A 16332-nucleotide genomic window follows, 5' to 3' on the forward strand; every position below is an offset into this window, starting at 1 on the left:
ATAAACTAGGACTGTGTATTGTGTGGTGGACTGGAAACATTAATGCATTTGATCTTTGTTTAGTTTGTTGTGTGCAATACTATGTTGCAAACCTGTTTAAGACTGTAACCACGGTAAATGAAAGTAAATGTAATGTTTATGAGCTGAAAAAAGTGGGAGTGTCGTGGTACTGTTTGTCTCATTGAAGTGTACCCTGTTGCTGAAAAGATTGGGACTCATTGCCCTGGATGTCCTTAGAACCTTGGCCTTTTACATAGACAGATCCAAGCTGTTCAAAAAGCTGCAACAGCTCTTTGTGTCTGGAGTGGACAGAATGAAAGGCCTCCCAGTTTTCTCTGAGGATTTCCTCCTGTATATTGGCCTGTATTAAGGAATGCTACAAACTAACAGGGGTTCCTGCTCTTCTGATCAGGGCTCACTTTACAAGAGCACAGACCTCTTCAGCATCATTTCTTGCCTATGTCCCTGTTCAGGAAATCTGTAGGGTGGCCATCTGGTCTTCCTTTCACATCTTTTCAGATCCTTTTGCTATCGTGCAGAACGCTCGAGGACACCACCGTGGGTAGGGCTGTCCTACAGTCATTCTGGGGCTCTGGCCCCATCTCCTAACAGCTTGTATTCACCTACATTGGAATGCACATGAGCAGTCACTCAAAGAAGAAAAGACAGTTAGTTCCGTAACTGGTGTTCTTCGGGGTGTGTGGCTCATGTCCATGCCAAAACCCTCCTGCCTTTCGCCACTGTCAGAGAAGCTGGCAAGAGGGAACTGGGCGGGGGGTGGGTGGGCAGGAGCAGTGCCTATATTGGGTGCTACCTTGGCACCACTCCAGGGGGGGCGCTGCACCAACCCAGTAGCTACCGAATAGGGGAAGAGTTCCCCTGAAGCTGAGCACATGCACCAGTTATGGAGGTAAGTAACTGCTAGAATACCATGTCCTCTTGAGGTCAGGTTTAGCATAAATCTTATGTTTACATTGGTCTTCAGCCAGAGCAGTCATTCTTTTTTATTTTTCTGATACATAATGTTTTCTTCTGAGACCTGTGGAAAGGCCTGAGAAGGGGGCAAACTTGGGCTTCCTTTGTTTATCGTATACTGTTACTGTGCCAAGGGAGTTCTCTCCTGCATTCCTACAGCCCTTTTATGGCCTTGATAGGATGCTCAAGGAGCATTCAGACATAACCTCAATGAAACATTAGCAGAGGTTTGTGGTTCAGACATAGAATCAGATTCCTGTTGTGCTAATTTAACTGCTTCTAAACCTGGCCCCATAAAAAAGATAATTGTGGAGAGAGAGAACACATCTACTTCCCTATGTTTTAAACTCTTTTGTGTTAATGGTAAGATCATATGTGAAAAGGTTATCCTGCAATGTAACGTGTTCCCTTTCTGCCTGCTTTGGACAGCAAAATAATAGGCGCAGAAGGTGCTCAAAATTAAAAAAGGTACTTCCTTGAAGTTAAGAAATTGGGGAGAAAAAAATTCTCTTGAAACAGAAGCACGTTCTCCATGGCAGACGTTACTGTATGGGGCTAAGAAAAAGAAGGTGCCAGGAGGCTTGGGGAGACAGAAGGATTTACCTCTTAGTGGACATATTTACACATGCACACAAGCAGGGTGACAAGAGTAAGTAGGTGGACAGGACCAGATGAAAATGGTCTTCAGCTGGTTTCTGAAATAGCAGTGGGTAGAAAATTAGTAGAGTATCTTCTCTCAGGGACCTCTGGGCATTACATGGCTGGAATCTAATCCCACTGATTCTCTGCAGCAGGTCAGGTGGCGCATGCTTTGAAGAACCTAGGATAGAGAAGCATGGCAAGTATCTCTGTCTCCCTTCCCACCCCCTCCCTGCCCCGAGGAACCCTGTATCAAAAGAATCTCCATTTTGGAGTTAGTCTACCTGTCTAGCCTGGAAGTTGTCTCCTTTGGTTATGGCAGTAAGCAGCCGTTTGTGTGAGAATAAATATGTTGGGCTTAGTTGGTTTGGGGTAGCAAATAGAGAGCAAGCATCAGCACTCTGCCCTCCATGATATTTTCCATTTTAAAAAAAAAAAGGGGGAGGACAAAAAAAAGTTGATGCTCAGTTAAGATCAATCTGTGTAAGTGGCATTTGCCTAACCCATTGGACTAAGCTTGTAAAATGAACAGAAGAGAGATTGAAAAAAAATCAGCTTTCGTTCTGAGCAGATAGTACATCAGGGAAGATCTAAACCATATTTAAATATACTGAGCCCAATAAGTAGGATTTAGGTTGGTTTCCAGTGTTGTCTTTGTCTAAATTGTATTCAGTATTTTGCGATTCTTTGTCAGTAGTAGATACAGATGTCTATGCTTTGTATGCTTAGTGTGAACAAGCTAACTTCACAGTTTGCCACACGAACTTGATCACCATGAGGGGCAGGAACAACTCTGAAATCCCATCTTCCAAATAGATATAAAATATCAACAGCACCATGCCTGATTCTGTATGTCCCTGCACATTGTATAGTCATTGATACATAGTAAGGCTCAAACAGCACCCTCTCTGCACAATAATAAACGATTACACAAGATGCAAGTCAATGACAGTGCAGAACCTATGTCAACTACAGGGGCAATGCCAGGAGCCATGGAAGGAAAGCATGCTCATAATACTCACTTCTGCAGAGATTGTGGGCTGCAGGTCAGCCCAGGTAAGGCTTCTGTAAATTAGAGCAGTCTATGAATTGGGTCTTTGCCCACGAAAACTTATGCTCCAAAATATCTGTTAGCCTATAAGATGCCACAGGACTTCTTGTTTTTGAAGATACGGACTAACATGGCTACCTGTATGATAGTGTGTCTTGGTTGCAAACACCCTGAATTGAAAGGTGTGGTATAAAGCCACTTTCTGTTCTGTTGTCATCCTATAACTCTCTCCTGGACTGGTTCTGTGCAGTATCTCTGGAGATACAGGCTAGGCTACCAATATATTGTATACTCTTTAAAAATCCTATGTTGTTTTTGTAGGTTCAGCTAGTAGTCATTCACACAGTATAGCACAATTGTTTAATGAGCAGGTAAGCAAGTCAAATGAGAATTGGCAGTTGAGTAAACATTTAAATTCCCTCCTCTCCATTCATTCTTACAATAACTACTAATTGGTGCAGAAAAATATCCTTTTCTATGAGTTTCCAAACCTCAGTATTTCTTTCCCACAAGAAAGTCCCTTTAATGTGAAGTGTCATTGATTCTTAGGGCTTCTCTGTCCTGCCCATCTCTTTGCCCTATGAAGGAAAGTTCTGTTGCTTGCTCAAGAGCTCAGCAGCTTTCACTATAATTTTCAGCTCTTTGGGCATCTCCCTGTCTTTACCCTTTCTAGTTTATCAATAGACCTTAATGTTTTAATCCTTTCTTACCACAGGAATGGCTCAAAGAAGATAACTCAACAAATTCCGGAAGTATCTTGAAGGTAATAAAATGTTGACCCCAACTGACCATCTGCTGTGACACAGAACATAACTGATCAGGGTGCATCCTGTGTTCAAAGACACCAGAGTGTGCATTCTGGCTGCCTGCATTAGCTTAACTATGTTTGATTTATGTCTGACCCAATGACCCTCAGACTTTCAAGTCCTAACAAGGTAAAGTTAAGGTTTTAGCCAAGGCACTGAGGGTTTGTATTGTTAACTGCTGTTGTGTGGAAGGGGCTAATGAGTGTGCCTGCACAGCCATAATACCTTTTACAAACCTATGCATTGGCATTCACTAGTTGTGTTGACCCTCAGTGCCTTCAGCAGTCATCCAGGTAGCTTAGAAAAACATACTTAAGTTATGGCAGTATCTGCTGAATGGCAGTGTCTATGCCAGGAGGGCCCCAGTCGTTTCCTTGTTGATGGCCGATGGCAACAGCAGAAGATATTTTCTGATCTGACCTTGACAGCATGTGTCTTTAATTTGGTCATGGATCTTTGCATACCCCCATTGCCTCAAAGTCCTCAATTTGTTATTGAATGCTGTTGGTCTGCTGTCTGCTTTCATGCAGGAGCTTTTGATCTGGACTTCAGCACCCTCACCATGCATTGGTAACAATCAAGACTGATGCAATGTCAGTATCTGCAGTGGTGGATTTGATATAACAGGCTTTAATGCCTGCTTGAGCAACTCATCTCTCAACTCCTGCTTTGGATCAGGTGTTCTCAGGTTGGGGAATTTGGAAACAGGAGAGTGGCCCCATATGCAGGACAAATGGATCCCAGGGGGGAAAGCCAGGCTTTCTCCAAGTTGTGGGACTGTAGTGAAGACTGGGGTAATTTACTCTTTATACAGGAATTGCCAAGAACTGGGACTAATAGCTATTTGCATCAAAATTCCACCTTCTGAAAGGTCTGCAACAGTCCACAAATTCGTACAGGCCATTTGATGAAACTGGCTAATTGCCATCCTCATTCTGGCAGCTGTTGGGATATTTGAGAGGCAAACTACTTGTCTGTAGTTTTTGTAAGGTATCGATTCATGGAACAATTTTTTTGCAATGCATGACTCAGCAATCATTCCCAAAGTTGGAGTATTAAGAGCAGGAGGTGATGCATGTCATCCCAGCTCAGCTGAACTGACAGGCAGTAGATCTTCAGCTGTTAATTCTATTTTGCATGAAGGACAAAAGCGCTGACCCATGCCACCATGTATCCATCACATAGTGGGAAACATGAAGTTGCATGTGATTGGTATGTTAGAAAGCAATTCTGGAAATAGCTTCTGTCCAAGATACCAGTGATTGTCATCCTTGGGTCTTCTGTTGTCCCTATGAGCAAAGTAGAAATACCCTACTCCAACTAAATTTTGGCTTTCTGAGGTATTAAAGGCTAGCATGAGGCATCTCCACCACACTAATCAGTTGTGCCCCAGCAGATGCCACTACTATAGCCCTACCAAAACCTAACATCACTTCCTTGTTTGAGTGAGCTAGACACTAAGCACATAACCACTGACAGGATCAAAAGGCAGTTGCTATCACCACTTCAACATTAGTTCTGTTGCAAAACAGACTGTAAGATGACGGTGATGAGTTTTGGCTCATATCTGTATGGTGCTGAGCTTGTCTGTGTGGTAGCTGTAGGCAGAGGCCCTGGCACAAAGATCTTTCAGAACTTGGTATAGAGAGAGTTTTCTTTGACCTGAGGGTAGTGTATACCATGCAGGAGTCAGCGTCAGCACTTGGTATAGAAGTCTCAGTATGAAGACCCCTACACCCCTACAGTATGAGCAGACTCTCATTAGCTGATTTAATTCTTGTGAAAGCACCATGCTGAGTAATTCAGAATCTCTGAAGGTATGCTTTCTGTATGGTTACTGAGGCTGTGGAGTCATCAGAGGCTGTGAATACCTCTTACAGGAAGGAACTGACTGTGCTAGAGAATCAATTCTAGCTCTCTTCTCCCCCTCCCCCCCCATCCCGCTGCCTTAAAATAACCAAAAAGCAAAAACAAACCCACCATCCAGAAGGCTAATGGCATATTAGGGTGCATTAGGAGGAGCATTTTCCAACAGATCTAGAGAAGTTGTTGTTCCCTTCTGTTCAGCACTGGTGAAGGCTCTGTGGAGTATTGCATCCAGTTTTGGGCCCCCCAGCATAGAAAGGATGTGGATGCATTGGAGTGGATTCATGGGACGGCAACTAAAATGAATGGAGAGGGCTGGAGTATGTGACCTATGAGGAGAGGCTGAGGAATCTGGGCTTATTTAGTTTGCAGAACTGAGAGGGGCGATTTGATAGCAGCCTTCAACTTCCTGAAGGGGGGGCACTAAAGAGGACGAAGAGAGGCTGTTCTCAGTAGTGACTGATGGCAGAACAAGGAGCAATGGCCTAAAGTTAGAGGGGGAGGTGTAGGTTGGATATTAGGAAAAACTATTTCACCAGGGGAAAGGGGAATGGTAATGAGACATGTTGGCATATGCTAATGTGCTGCAATGAATAAGCAGCACCTTATTAGCATAATGGCAGCTGTGGCACTTCAAAAGTGGTGCTTTCAATCACATGTGGCTCATCTACATGGGATCCTTTTTGCAAGGACCCCGCACACTTCAAAATGCCTTTATTCCTATCTCCTATTCCTATAACCAAATAGGAACTAGGGGATTTCGAAGCATGCGGGGTCCTTTTGAAAAAGATCCTGTGCTGATGAGCCGCATGTAATAAAAAGCAGCACTTTCGAAGTGCCATAGTTGCCATTATGCTAATGAGGCACTGCATATTCATTGCAACACCTCATTAGCATAGCCCAAAGTGTGTCCTTAGCAACCCCCTTTCAAAAGTGGGGGTCTACTGTAAACATAGGGCAGGACAGTGGTGAAGCACTGGAATGTGTTACCTAGAGAGGTGGTGGAATTTCTGTCCCTAGAGGTTTTTAAGTTCTGGCTGGGATGATTTTAATTAGGGTTGATCCTGCTTTAGGCAGGGGCTGGAGTCATTGACCTGCTGAGGTCCATTCCAGCCCTAGGATTCTATGATCTATTCTATGATCCATAAATTATCAACAGATCTCTCTGCTGTTGTCCACTCCCAGCTTCTGTCAGTAACCAGAGCATGAGGTTGTATTTGTGACTATCACTGCTGATGGACTAATTTTTGTGTTTTGGTGTTTAGTTTTAGTTTGGCCTTCACCATATACCCTGAAAATAATATTCATAAGTTGACTGTCTGTTGCATACAGAAATAATTCCTTTGTTTTTAAATCCATTGCTAGTTAATTTCATTGTGTGGACCCTGGTGATAGGAAGGGATAAATAACACTTTCCTATTCACTGATACGCACTAATATCATGATCATATAGTTCTATCATAACCTCCTCCCTTATCTGTCTCTTTAAGATGAACAGTTCCTGTCTTTTTATTTTCTATTCATAGGAAAGCCGTTTCATACGCATACTCTTTCTAAACCTTCTCTGTACCTTTTCCTATTCTAATACACTCTTTTAGAGATGGTGCACCCAGAATTGCACTCATGACTGAAGATGTGGATGTACCATGGATTTACGTCTTATCTATCCCTTTTTCTATTGGTTCCTAACATTGTTGGCTTTTTTGATTGCTGCTTCATATCGAGTTGATGTTTTCAGAGAACTATCCACAATAACACAACAACTTTTTAAAGTGGCAGCAGCTAATTTAGATCACATCATTGGTATTATGTTTTCCAGTGCAATGCATTACTTGCATTTATTGGTGATTGGTGCCTCGTCACACAGATTTCTGTGATACCTTTGTAGCTCTCTTGCAGTCTGCTTTGGATTTAACAATCTTGTGTAATTTTGCATCTGCAAATGTTGCCACCTCATTGTTTACCCTTTTTTCCCCAGATCATTTGAGAATATATTTAACATCACAGGTTCTCCTACTGATCCTTGGGGGACACCATGTAATACTGGAGGTTTTTCAGGGCACAGCTGAATGAGTCAAAATAGGGTAAATTGCTTAAAAAGGGGCTACTTACAGCCCGAGACTGGATGTCCTCCCTGATAAGGCACCAGACCAGTCACACAGAGCACTTCTGTTGCCACATTGGCCATCAAGAAGTCACACAAGCAATTCCCTCAGACACCAGCTTCGCTTGTGCCACAATCTATTGATTGTGTCAGTTCCCTTCTTACACAGATAAAAGGTTATGAAAACCAATCTTGCTGAATCCGAACAGGTTTTTCCAGTACCAAAGGACCAGCCATATTCCTAGGGCAATATATGCCTCAGATCTTGCCCAAAAGAGCACACTGTGCTAATCTTTTAGAATATAAAATCTAAACATTTATTAATAAAAAAGAATAGGTTGACAGTAAAATGTTTAAATCAATCAAATTACATACATCAGTCACAAAGTTTTTGTTACAGGCTTGCAGCAGAGGTGGAGTAGGCTGCTATCTCAGAAGTCTCTGGAGTACATCCTTTGTTAGGATTGGTCATCAGTCCTTCTGGGCTCAGTTCACAGCAGAGATATTCCTGACACCGTGATAAGCTGGACTGAAGACAAATGGAGGAGCCCTCAAGGTCCTCTTTGTACCCTTGCCCGGGGGGGAGAGTTCATTATTCCTCCGTGTCTGCAAGCAAGTCTGAGATGGAGCCTATCACATGAGCAGGTCACCTCTCCATGTCCTTTTTAGGCAAACTGCCATTGCCTCTCTGCTGGGTTACACTTTACAGCCACATTTCTCAGATGTTGATAGGAATCTGAAGGTCCTTTGTCAGGTAGGGTTTCACTTGACTAGGAATCCTTTCACAATAGGTTGCCACGCTTCCTATTGTGGTCTGCCAGAAAGTAAAATTTCAATTATAAGCAAAGAACCAATATTTATAACTCCACCTATAAAAATGATAGACAGTATAAACAGATTCAATGAATCACCAGTTTCCAATAGACACCTCACTTGACACATGATTTGATGCAAACCTGAGACAGTGGTTGCAGCAATGTTTTGACTGTTCATCTTAAAACTGAATGTCGCACACCATTTACTTCTGTCCATTCTGAAAACTGAATATTCCTACCCCTTTGTTTCCTTTCTTTTTAACGAGTCACTAATACAAGAGAAGATGTTTCTTCTGTCTCATAACTGCTTACTTTGCTTGAAAGCTTTTCGTGAGGGACCTTGTTAAAGGCTTTTTGAAAGTCCAAGTACACTATTTTGACTGGATCACACTTATCCACATGTTTGTTGACTCCCTCTAGAAATTCTAGCAGAGGGGTGAGGCATGATTTCCCTTTACAAAAACTGTGTTCAGCTCTTCCGAATGTTCTGTGTTTATCTGTCTGATAATTTTATTCACTGTAGTCTAAAGGACAACTGAGTTTTTAGTGCTTATTTTGGAATTCTCCAGGGTCAAAAATGGGGACACCCATATAATTAACTCCTGGGTGAATTCTGCACCAAAAGCTAAAATTTCTGTGCACAATATTTTCACATTCTGCAAAATTATGCTTTGTCAATAAAATAACAGTATAGTCACAGCAGTTTCAATTCTTTTTGATAATTTATTTTAAAATACCTGTCAGAAAATATGCCTATAACAGTACAAATAATAAAAAGGAGATAGGAAATGTTTTTCATAGATTCCTTATTAAACATATCAATACAGAATGCTGAATAATTTAATTAATTTAAATTACACTGCAGAGCCATATTTACCATGCACCTTCAAAAGCAGTGTAAAGGTTTGGGTTCAGGATAACGTAGGAGCTCAGCAAGAGGAAAGCAATTGTGGGGAAGGAGGCACAGTGTGAACCTGGAGGGTTCTTACGTATAGCTGGGAAAAGTATGGAGCAGGCTTTTTTCCAAAGCTGTGAGGAACTATTAGAGAGCTTCTTCTATGGAGACCCAGGCTGACCCCTCTTCTTTCCCATTCAGTCAGTCACATCTGCCCTGTTCCCTATGTTGCCTGCACCTCACCCTCTCCGTCCCCAACTCTTCCTGCAGTCCTTGTCCCCTTGTGTCCGTGCTCCTGCTCAGCCATTGCTTATTAACATTTGTCCCTACGCCTCATCCCCATGTTTCCATTCCCAGTTAATCCCTGTCCCAGTCTGTCCTCTCTCACAAGCTGTCGTGTCCCCGTGCCAATCATATCCCAGCAGCCACATATGTCCCATGCTGTCTGTCTCCTGAGCTGGCCACTTTCTTTTCCCTTTGGTAGCTGGGCCTGGCCAGAAGTCTTCTGTGGATAAAAATAAATATGCACAGCAGATCAATTATGCACCAGCACGGGGATGCATTTACTCCCCCAGGAGTAAATGTCACCTTGTGTTGGGAGCCTTGGAAGACTAAACTATCTTGACGTGTTTAGAATAAGAATGAAGGCATAATGTAAAAAAGTGAGGACATAGAATAAATGTAATTGGAGCTGGGATGAGGCTGAAAGGATTTATGTCAGAATTCAGGAAAGCCTTTGTAGCAAAGCAACATTGCATACCTGGCATGAGTTCACAAAGGTAAGAAAATGAAAACTTAAGGCATCTAGCATTACATATCTTCAAACTATTGCCCCTATAGGCACTCCCCTTGAGAATGTGTGCACACACTGAGATTTTACTGATAATAGTGCCCCTGGGTCTATGCAATACAATCAACATTGCTATGGGAGAAATCTAAATATCTCTTGGGAGGACAGGCTCACGAACACTAGCATCATGGAAGAGTCAAATGTGACCAGCTTTGAAGCCATTATCAACAAGGTTCTCCCAAGGGTTGACACCGATACTGCATTTTTTCATGTGTTCCTTCAGTATGTGCTTAAATGCTTCTGCTGGGCCACAGCACTCCTTTGTCCTTCCTCCAGTTTGGAAAACAGTATTGGAGGCCAGGTTTCCCCAGACCCTGCTCTTGCTCCCCTTGTCCCCTTTAGCCAGAGGTGGCTCAGCTGTAGCTAGTGGCCTGGACCTTGGGTTTCAGGCTGGTGGCCAGGGGCCCTAGTGACCCAGGGCAACAGGAGGCAACATTAGGGTCAGGCATGTGAAGGCTGGACCTTTGGCAGAAGGAGTGGGACCAGGGTCCTAGCCTCCCTGAAGCAGGAGTTCATCCAGTGTCTGCGAGCACCGACGTGAATGGTGAGGCAGCATAGCTTCAAATCAGCATCATCTGACAAACTTAAGCACCTGAAACTCCTGGGGCATAAGAGCAACTTATTGGCCTTTCTTCAGTTCTGAGTTTCTAATTAACAAGTTGTGATGGCAAAATGTGAATTTATCAATTACAATAAATTTTATTACTTTATGGCGTTTTCAGGGCAAGATTAATTTCAAGCTCAAGAGCTAAAACCTTCAAGTGTGAGCTGCTGCACTCTGCCATTCTATCTCCTCTCAGTTCAATCTGGGCATGGATTAGTAGTGTGGTGTGAGGTTTTCAGTATGCTTATCACACCTACCTGTATGATTTGCTCTTCCTATTTTGACAGTAGTGCTCTTTTAACACTGTGGCCACTGTCTTGTTGAGAATGGCGCAGAGATGAGTCAGCTGGCTTAAAGTCTGCTCATACAACACTGAGATGAGTGTGTGTTGAGGAAGGAGCTAAAGGAGATGGTGTTTGCAAATAGAAATAATTTTATACCCCATGATTATGTTGGATGATCATATTACAGCATGAAGTCACAAGGTGTCAACATGTTTTCAGCTATCAGCCTTGCCAGGGCTGTCAATGCTTTTGTCATCTATTGTTGGATGAGATTTTTGCTTTATATTCTTCACGGGACTGCATCTTAGAGTCTCATGGAGACTGAACCTGCTTCAGAACGTAGCAGCTCACTTAGTGAGGAGGTCACATTTCTGGAAGTGGCTGCCAGGGCTGTTACTCTGTGTGAAGTTGAAGGACTTGGTCATACCTACAAAGCACTAATTGCCTTGGGATCTGCCTGCCTAAAAGTCTAGTTCTCTCCCTATGACTCACTCCCACAGTGGTGGTCAGCTGAGGTCCTTAAGCTAGTTCCTGTCATTAATAAAAGGGGGCTGCCAGCAATACATTCTCTGAGGGCTTCAGCATGCTGAAATTTCCTCCCACCCTGTTCCTGCATAGCCTGAATGTTGTGACCTTTGTTGAATAGTGTTTCTGCGATGAGATGAAGGTATGTTCCTGGGTATGATTTTCAGGTAGTGTCTCTTCTGGAGACTTTCCATTTTTATGATGTACTTGGCAAGGCCAACAGCCAGCACAGGCCCTGAAGCAAGGACCCAATTCTGAGTCCCCCGAAGAGGCAGGGCCTAGAGCAGTCAGCCCTTAGCACCATCTGGACTGTGGTGCGGTTCCCCACCCCCTTCCCAGCAGAGCTGGCAACTGGAGCTCCAGGCTCCCTTTAACATCTACCACTCCTTCCCCTTGTTGGCAGGCCTGGATGTACCAGCTAAGATAAATTACCACTATTTGGTTATTCAAGGCTGCTAGCTGCTGTTGTATTTGTATGTTACCATTAACCATGGTGGATAGATATTGTCAGGGTAGTCAGCCCTTTGGCATGGGTGCTCTTTTTAATGTTTAATAAAAGATGAATGTTGTTTAACTGATGTTCATTCTGTGCCATTCAAGATTCTTAATGAGCCCAACATTATAGTCCAATAAGTAGTTATGCATTCTGTGAACAGAAAGCCAAGATTTCTAGTACAGGAAGCCCAGATGTCATCCACTTAATCACTTTGCTTCTCGGAATGTGTCCATCTTATGTGCTTGCTATGTTGTCTGCAAAATGAGACTATTCATGTGTGAGTGTAACAATACTGCAGTGCATTGAGAGTCTTTGTCTCATGCCATCCTATCCTAGCTGCTATCTGTTATAGTTAGTCCTCTTGCTCAAGTGGTACGGGTTTGTGGTGCAGTACTGAAAGGTCCAAGAATCAAATACTCCTTACGTCTGGTAGTTGGCAGGGGTGGACATTACAGTTTCCAATTACAGGGTTTGATGTTGCCTTTTTTTTTTTTTAAAATAGCAAAATATATTAAAAGTATTATTAAGGTTGCGAAGTCAAGCTTTCAAAAGTTAGGAAAGGTCAGTATTGACATTGTCTCTATAACTAACATGCCATGATGACAGTAGTTGCATGATCCATTCTACGTTTTTTTTTTCTGTGTTCCACCTCATTTGGTTTGTGAGAATCCCTATTCCGAACAGACACTTAAGCATGTGCTTGATCTCCTCCCTGAATAGGGAGCCTCTCCTGAGGATACACTGAAGCACATGATTAAGTCTCATTGCAGTCTTTGGGACCTAAGCAAGTCCTGTAAGTATTTGGCATGTTTCTGAATTAGGGCATTAGTGCACAGGATGGATGGTCCTAATTGAACAAGTCAAGGTTGTGTAGGGAATGAGGCAGTTATGTGTATCTGAGACAGGCCTTCCTTACTGTAGAAGTTGGATGGCCCACAACAAATGAGACAGGACACTGAAGGAAGAGAAAGAAAGGGCTGTTTCTGGATGTGTACCAGAGTTCCCATTTAATATTGAGAAAGTTGCATAAAATTTGCACAGTTGACCACTAATTGTATGCTAGTTGTTTTCTGGGTACCCAGCATGAGGTGCTAGAGGCTGTGGATGCTGGCATAAAGGCAATATGGTCAGGAAGCATAAGCACAGCATTGGATGGAAGTTGATCCTCAGCTGTAATCCTGGCTCTTCCACTGTCTCATTGTGTCATTGTGGGCATGACTCCTCACGTTTATTTCCGTACATGTAAAACAGGGACAAGAATATTTGCTTCTTGAAGCTGTTGTGGGGATTAATGTGTGGATATCTGCATGGTGCTTTGGGGATGGGAGCCTTGCCTAGTGATCAGAGCAGTGCATTGTGAGACAGGCCTTTTTGGGGAGGGGTAGCTCGGTGGTTTGAGCATTGGCCTGCTAAACCCAGGGTTGAGAGTCCAATCCTCAAGGAGGCCATTTAGGGATGGGGCATACAGACATCAGGGATGGTGTTTGGTCCCCCCAAGAGGGCAGGGGACTGGACTAGATGACCTCCCAAGGTCCCTTCCAGTTCTAGGAGATGTGTATCTCCAATTATATTTAATATATATTCATATTGAACACAGTAAGGCAACTGATAGCTTCCTTTTTCAGGTGCTTGCTCATGTCAACTCGCTAGTATGTGTGCATGTGCCTATGTATATGGCCATCAGAGATTTTTTTCTGTAACAATGAAGTTTGGCTGTGCTGCCCCAAAGAGCTACGCTTGTTCCCTGGTACAAAGAGCCAGCAGTGCCTTTGCTCTCTGTTTCTACTTGCTGGTATGATGGTTAGTCAGAGCGCCTTTTCCCCTGTCCTAGCAAGGATTAGCTGATCATTTCTTCAGTTTTTGAGTCCTAGAGCCTTGTACGTTGTTGGCTTACATTAGCTAAAGTAGTGGTTAAGTAATGTAGTTAGAGTCCCTGTGGAGGCTTTATCCAGGCATGGCATGCCCTGCTCTGACTGCATCTGGCCTTTGCCTGTTAGAGACCCCGTAGCAGCAGCCCGAAGTGCTTGGGGAATCACATGTGAAGGACAAGTGTAGCATCTGTAAGAAATGTCATCTCAGAACTCAGAGTGAGGCATTTGTTTGAGAGCCCTATTCAATGAGGCTGTGTTCTGCCCAGCTGGACTCTGCTCCTAGCAGTCTGCACTTGGTATGCAGTGCACACCCCCTGCCCCCCCTTGACACTGGACTCTACCCGGTACTGCTGCCTATTGCTTGTGCCTAAGAAGAGGTTCAAGAAATGTGACTCTCCAGCACTAAGCAAAAAGGGCCAAGGGACTTCATGCAAAGTACCCAGTTTGAGCTGCCAGCCCACACTAGAACCACACGGGGTCTGTTACCAACTTCCAGGTGTAGTTTGGGCCTCAGACTTGTGGCAGAGCTGACACCTTTCCAGGCTTTGTTGCAAAGTCCTCTACCAGCGCTACTGGCGCCCCATGCATTGCAGAACATAGGAAGGCCTTTCTGCAAGGACAAACCAACCATAAAGACTCCCCCAAGGGCGAGTAAATGATGCCAGTCTCTGGGGATGAAACATTACCTGTCTCCACACGCAATGTCCCTTTCTGAAGGATGCCCTACATAGCTGGCATGATGATTATGGTCTCTGCCCTTTTGTCATGGGTTGCCTAGTCGCGTATTGCTGACACCAATTGTCCTCCCGCTGTTTGTCTCCTTGGTGCAAATCCCCATCTTCTTGACCATGGGAGTTGTCTGTCATGGCACGGATTCCCCTTACCCCTAGCACTAGTCTGCCTGTCTCCTGCAGTGACAGTTTGCTGTTATCAGCATCCCCTCTGTGGTCATAGGAAGAGTAATTCAGTCCTCTGCCGAGACCACACTGGCTCTGTTGGACACCTGAGGCCATGTCAACCCCTTTAATGCTGACAGCAAGGCCAGTGGCCAATGCAGTGGCCCTACTCGAGTTCATGAGATACGCTTGTGATGCAGATGCCTCTCTTGAGCCATTCCTCAGCCGCCACCTCAGAGCAGCAAACAACACTGAGCTTGGTGTGCAAGGTCATCTTTCCCTTCCAATAAAGTCTCCACCCCAAACCTTACGCCCTGGGGTCTCTCCCAGTGACCCAGTTGTCCTCTTCATCCCTGGAAGAGGCAGTGACCAGGGCCCTCTTATGCCAGCCTGTTAGACAATGAAGATGACAAGGTCCTGCTTTGCAGGATGGCTCTACATATTTGGGTTCAGAAATGGAGATGGACAAACAGGCGGGCATTCTCTTTATGTATTCGCCGCATCTACTCCACCCACACAGTGCTACCGGTAGATGATGGAATCCTAAAAATTTGCCTAAGCACTCTGGCAAACTCCATCTTCCATCCATCACACCTCCAGGAGTGGAGAGGAAAATTTATTTTGTCCTTGGCAAAGGTTTTGAATATTTATGTATTTGCATATCCACCCTCCTCTGGGCTTTCTGGTCATCTAGGTGTAACTTTAAAAGCATGTGATGAATGAGGTGTCACAGGACAGCTTATTATTCCCAAAGGTTATATTGAATTCTGTATAGGCATTTTAGATCTCTCTCTCTCTCTGTGTGGGGGCGGGGGGTTCTTGATATAGCAGCCTCTGCACAGCACACTGTAGAATGCTCCTAAGGTATTTCGTAAGGAAATAAGCACCAGCTAGTTCCTCCAAATCTTTTCTCACTCTCTCTCACATACCATACCTTTTAAATGGGAGAGACTGAGACTCACTAGCTGCAAATGATGCTCTGCTCTATCTCCTGCAGCTCTTTGCAGCACATTATGTTAACATGCCATGTGATTTAATTTGTGACAAGCATCAGAGTGCTCGTGAGAAGTGGGTCTTTGCCCACAAAAGCTTATGCTCCAAAATATTTGTCTATAAAGAGTCACAGGACTTCTTGTTGTTTTTGTGATTTAACCATTTTGTTATTGACCAATCAAGAAGCTTCTGCTATGTTGTTAACCAATTGTAGTTGATAAAATAATGCTTGGTCATTCATTTTGCTGCGTGTACATGCCTGTCATACTGTTTAAATATGATTCACACTGCTGTGGCTCTTTCGGATAGTCTTGACCATTTAGTTGGCTTCTGAACCACTGAAGTCAGTGTGTCAGTGTTTCAAATTATGTTGCAAAGAACAAGTACTTGCATGCATCCATAAACCCCATGCAATGCTGTAGTCTCTCAGGGTCTGAGCCTATGCACGCTGAAATTTAGTGGGAGACTTTCCACATAGACTTCAGAGAGTAAGGTCAAGCCTTGGTGGAATTCACTGTGTTTTCCGTATAGAGAATGCAAAAGAAATTAATGGGAGTTGTAGGAAGGCAGGGATTTTTTTCTTTCCGAATGGTACTGATACACTGGCGTGGGGGAATGCCATTTCCAGAAGGATATAAACTCACTTTTTTTTCCTCCAGCAA

The sequence above is a fragment of the Carettochelys insculpta genome, chromosome 27 (assembly GCF_033958435.1).
Source record: "Carettochelys insculpta isolate YL-2023 chromosome 27, ASM3395843v1, whole genome shotgun sequence".
NCBI classification, from domain to species: Eukaryota; Metazoa; Chordata; order Testudines; family Carettochelyidae; genus Carettochelys; species Carettochelys insculpta.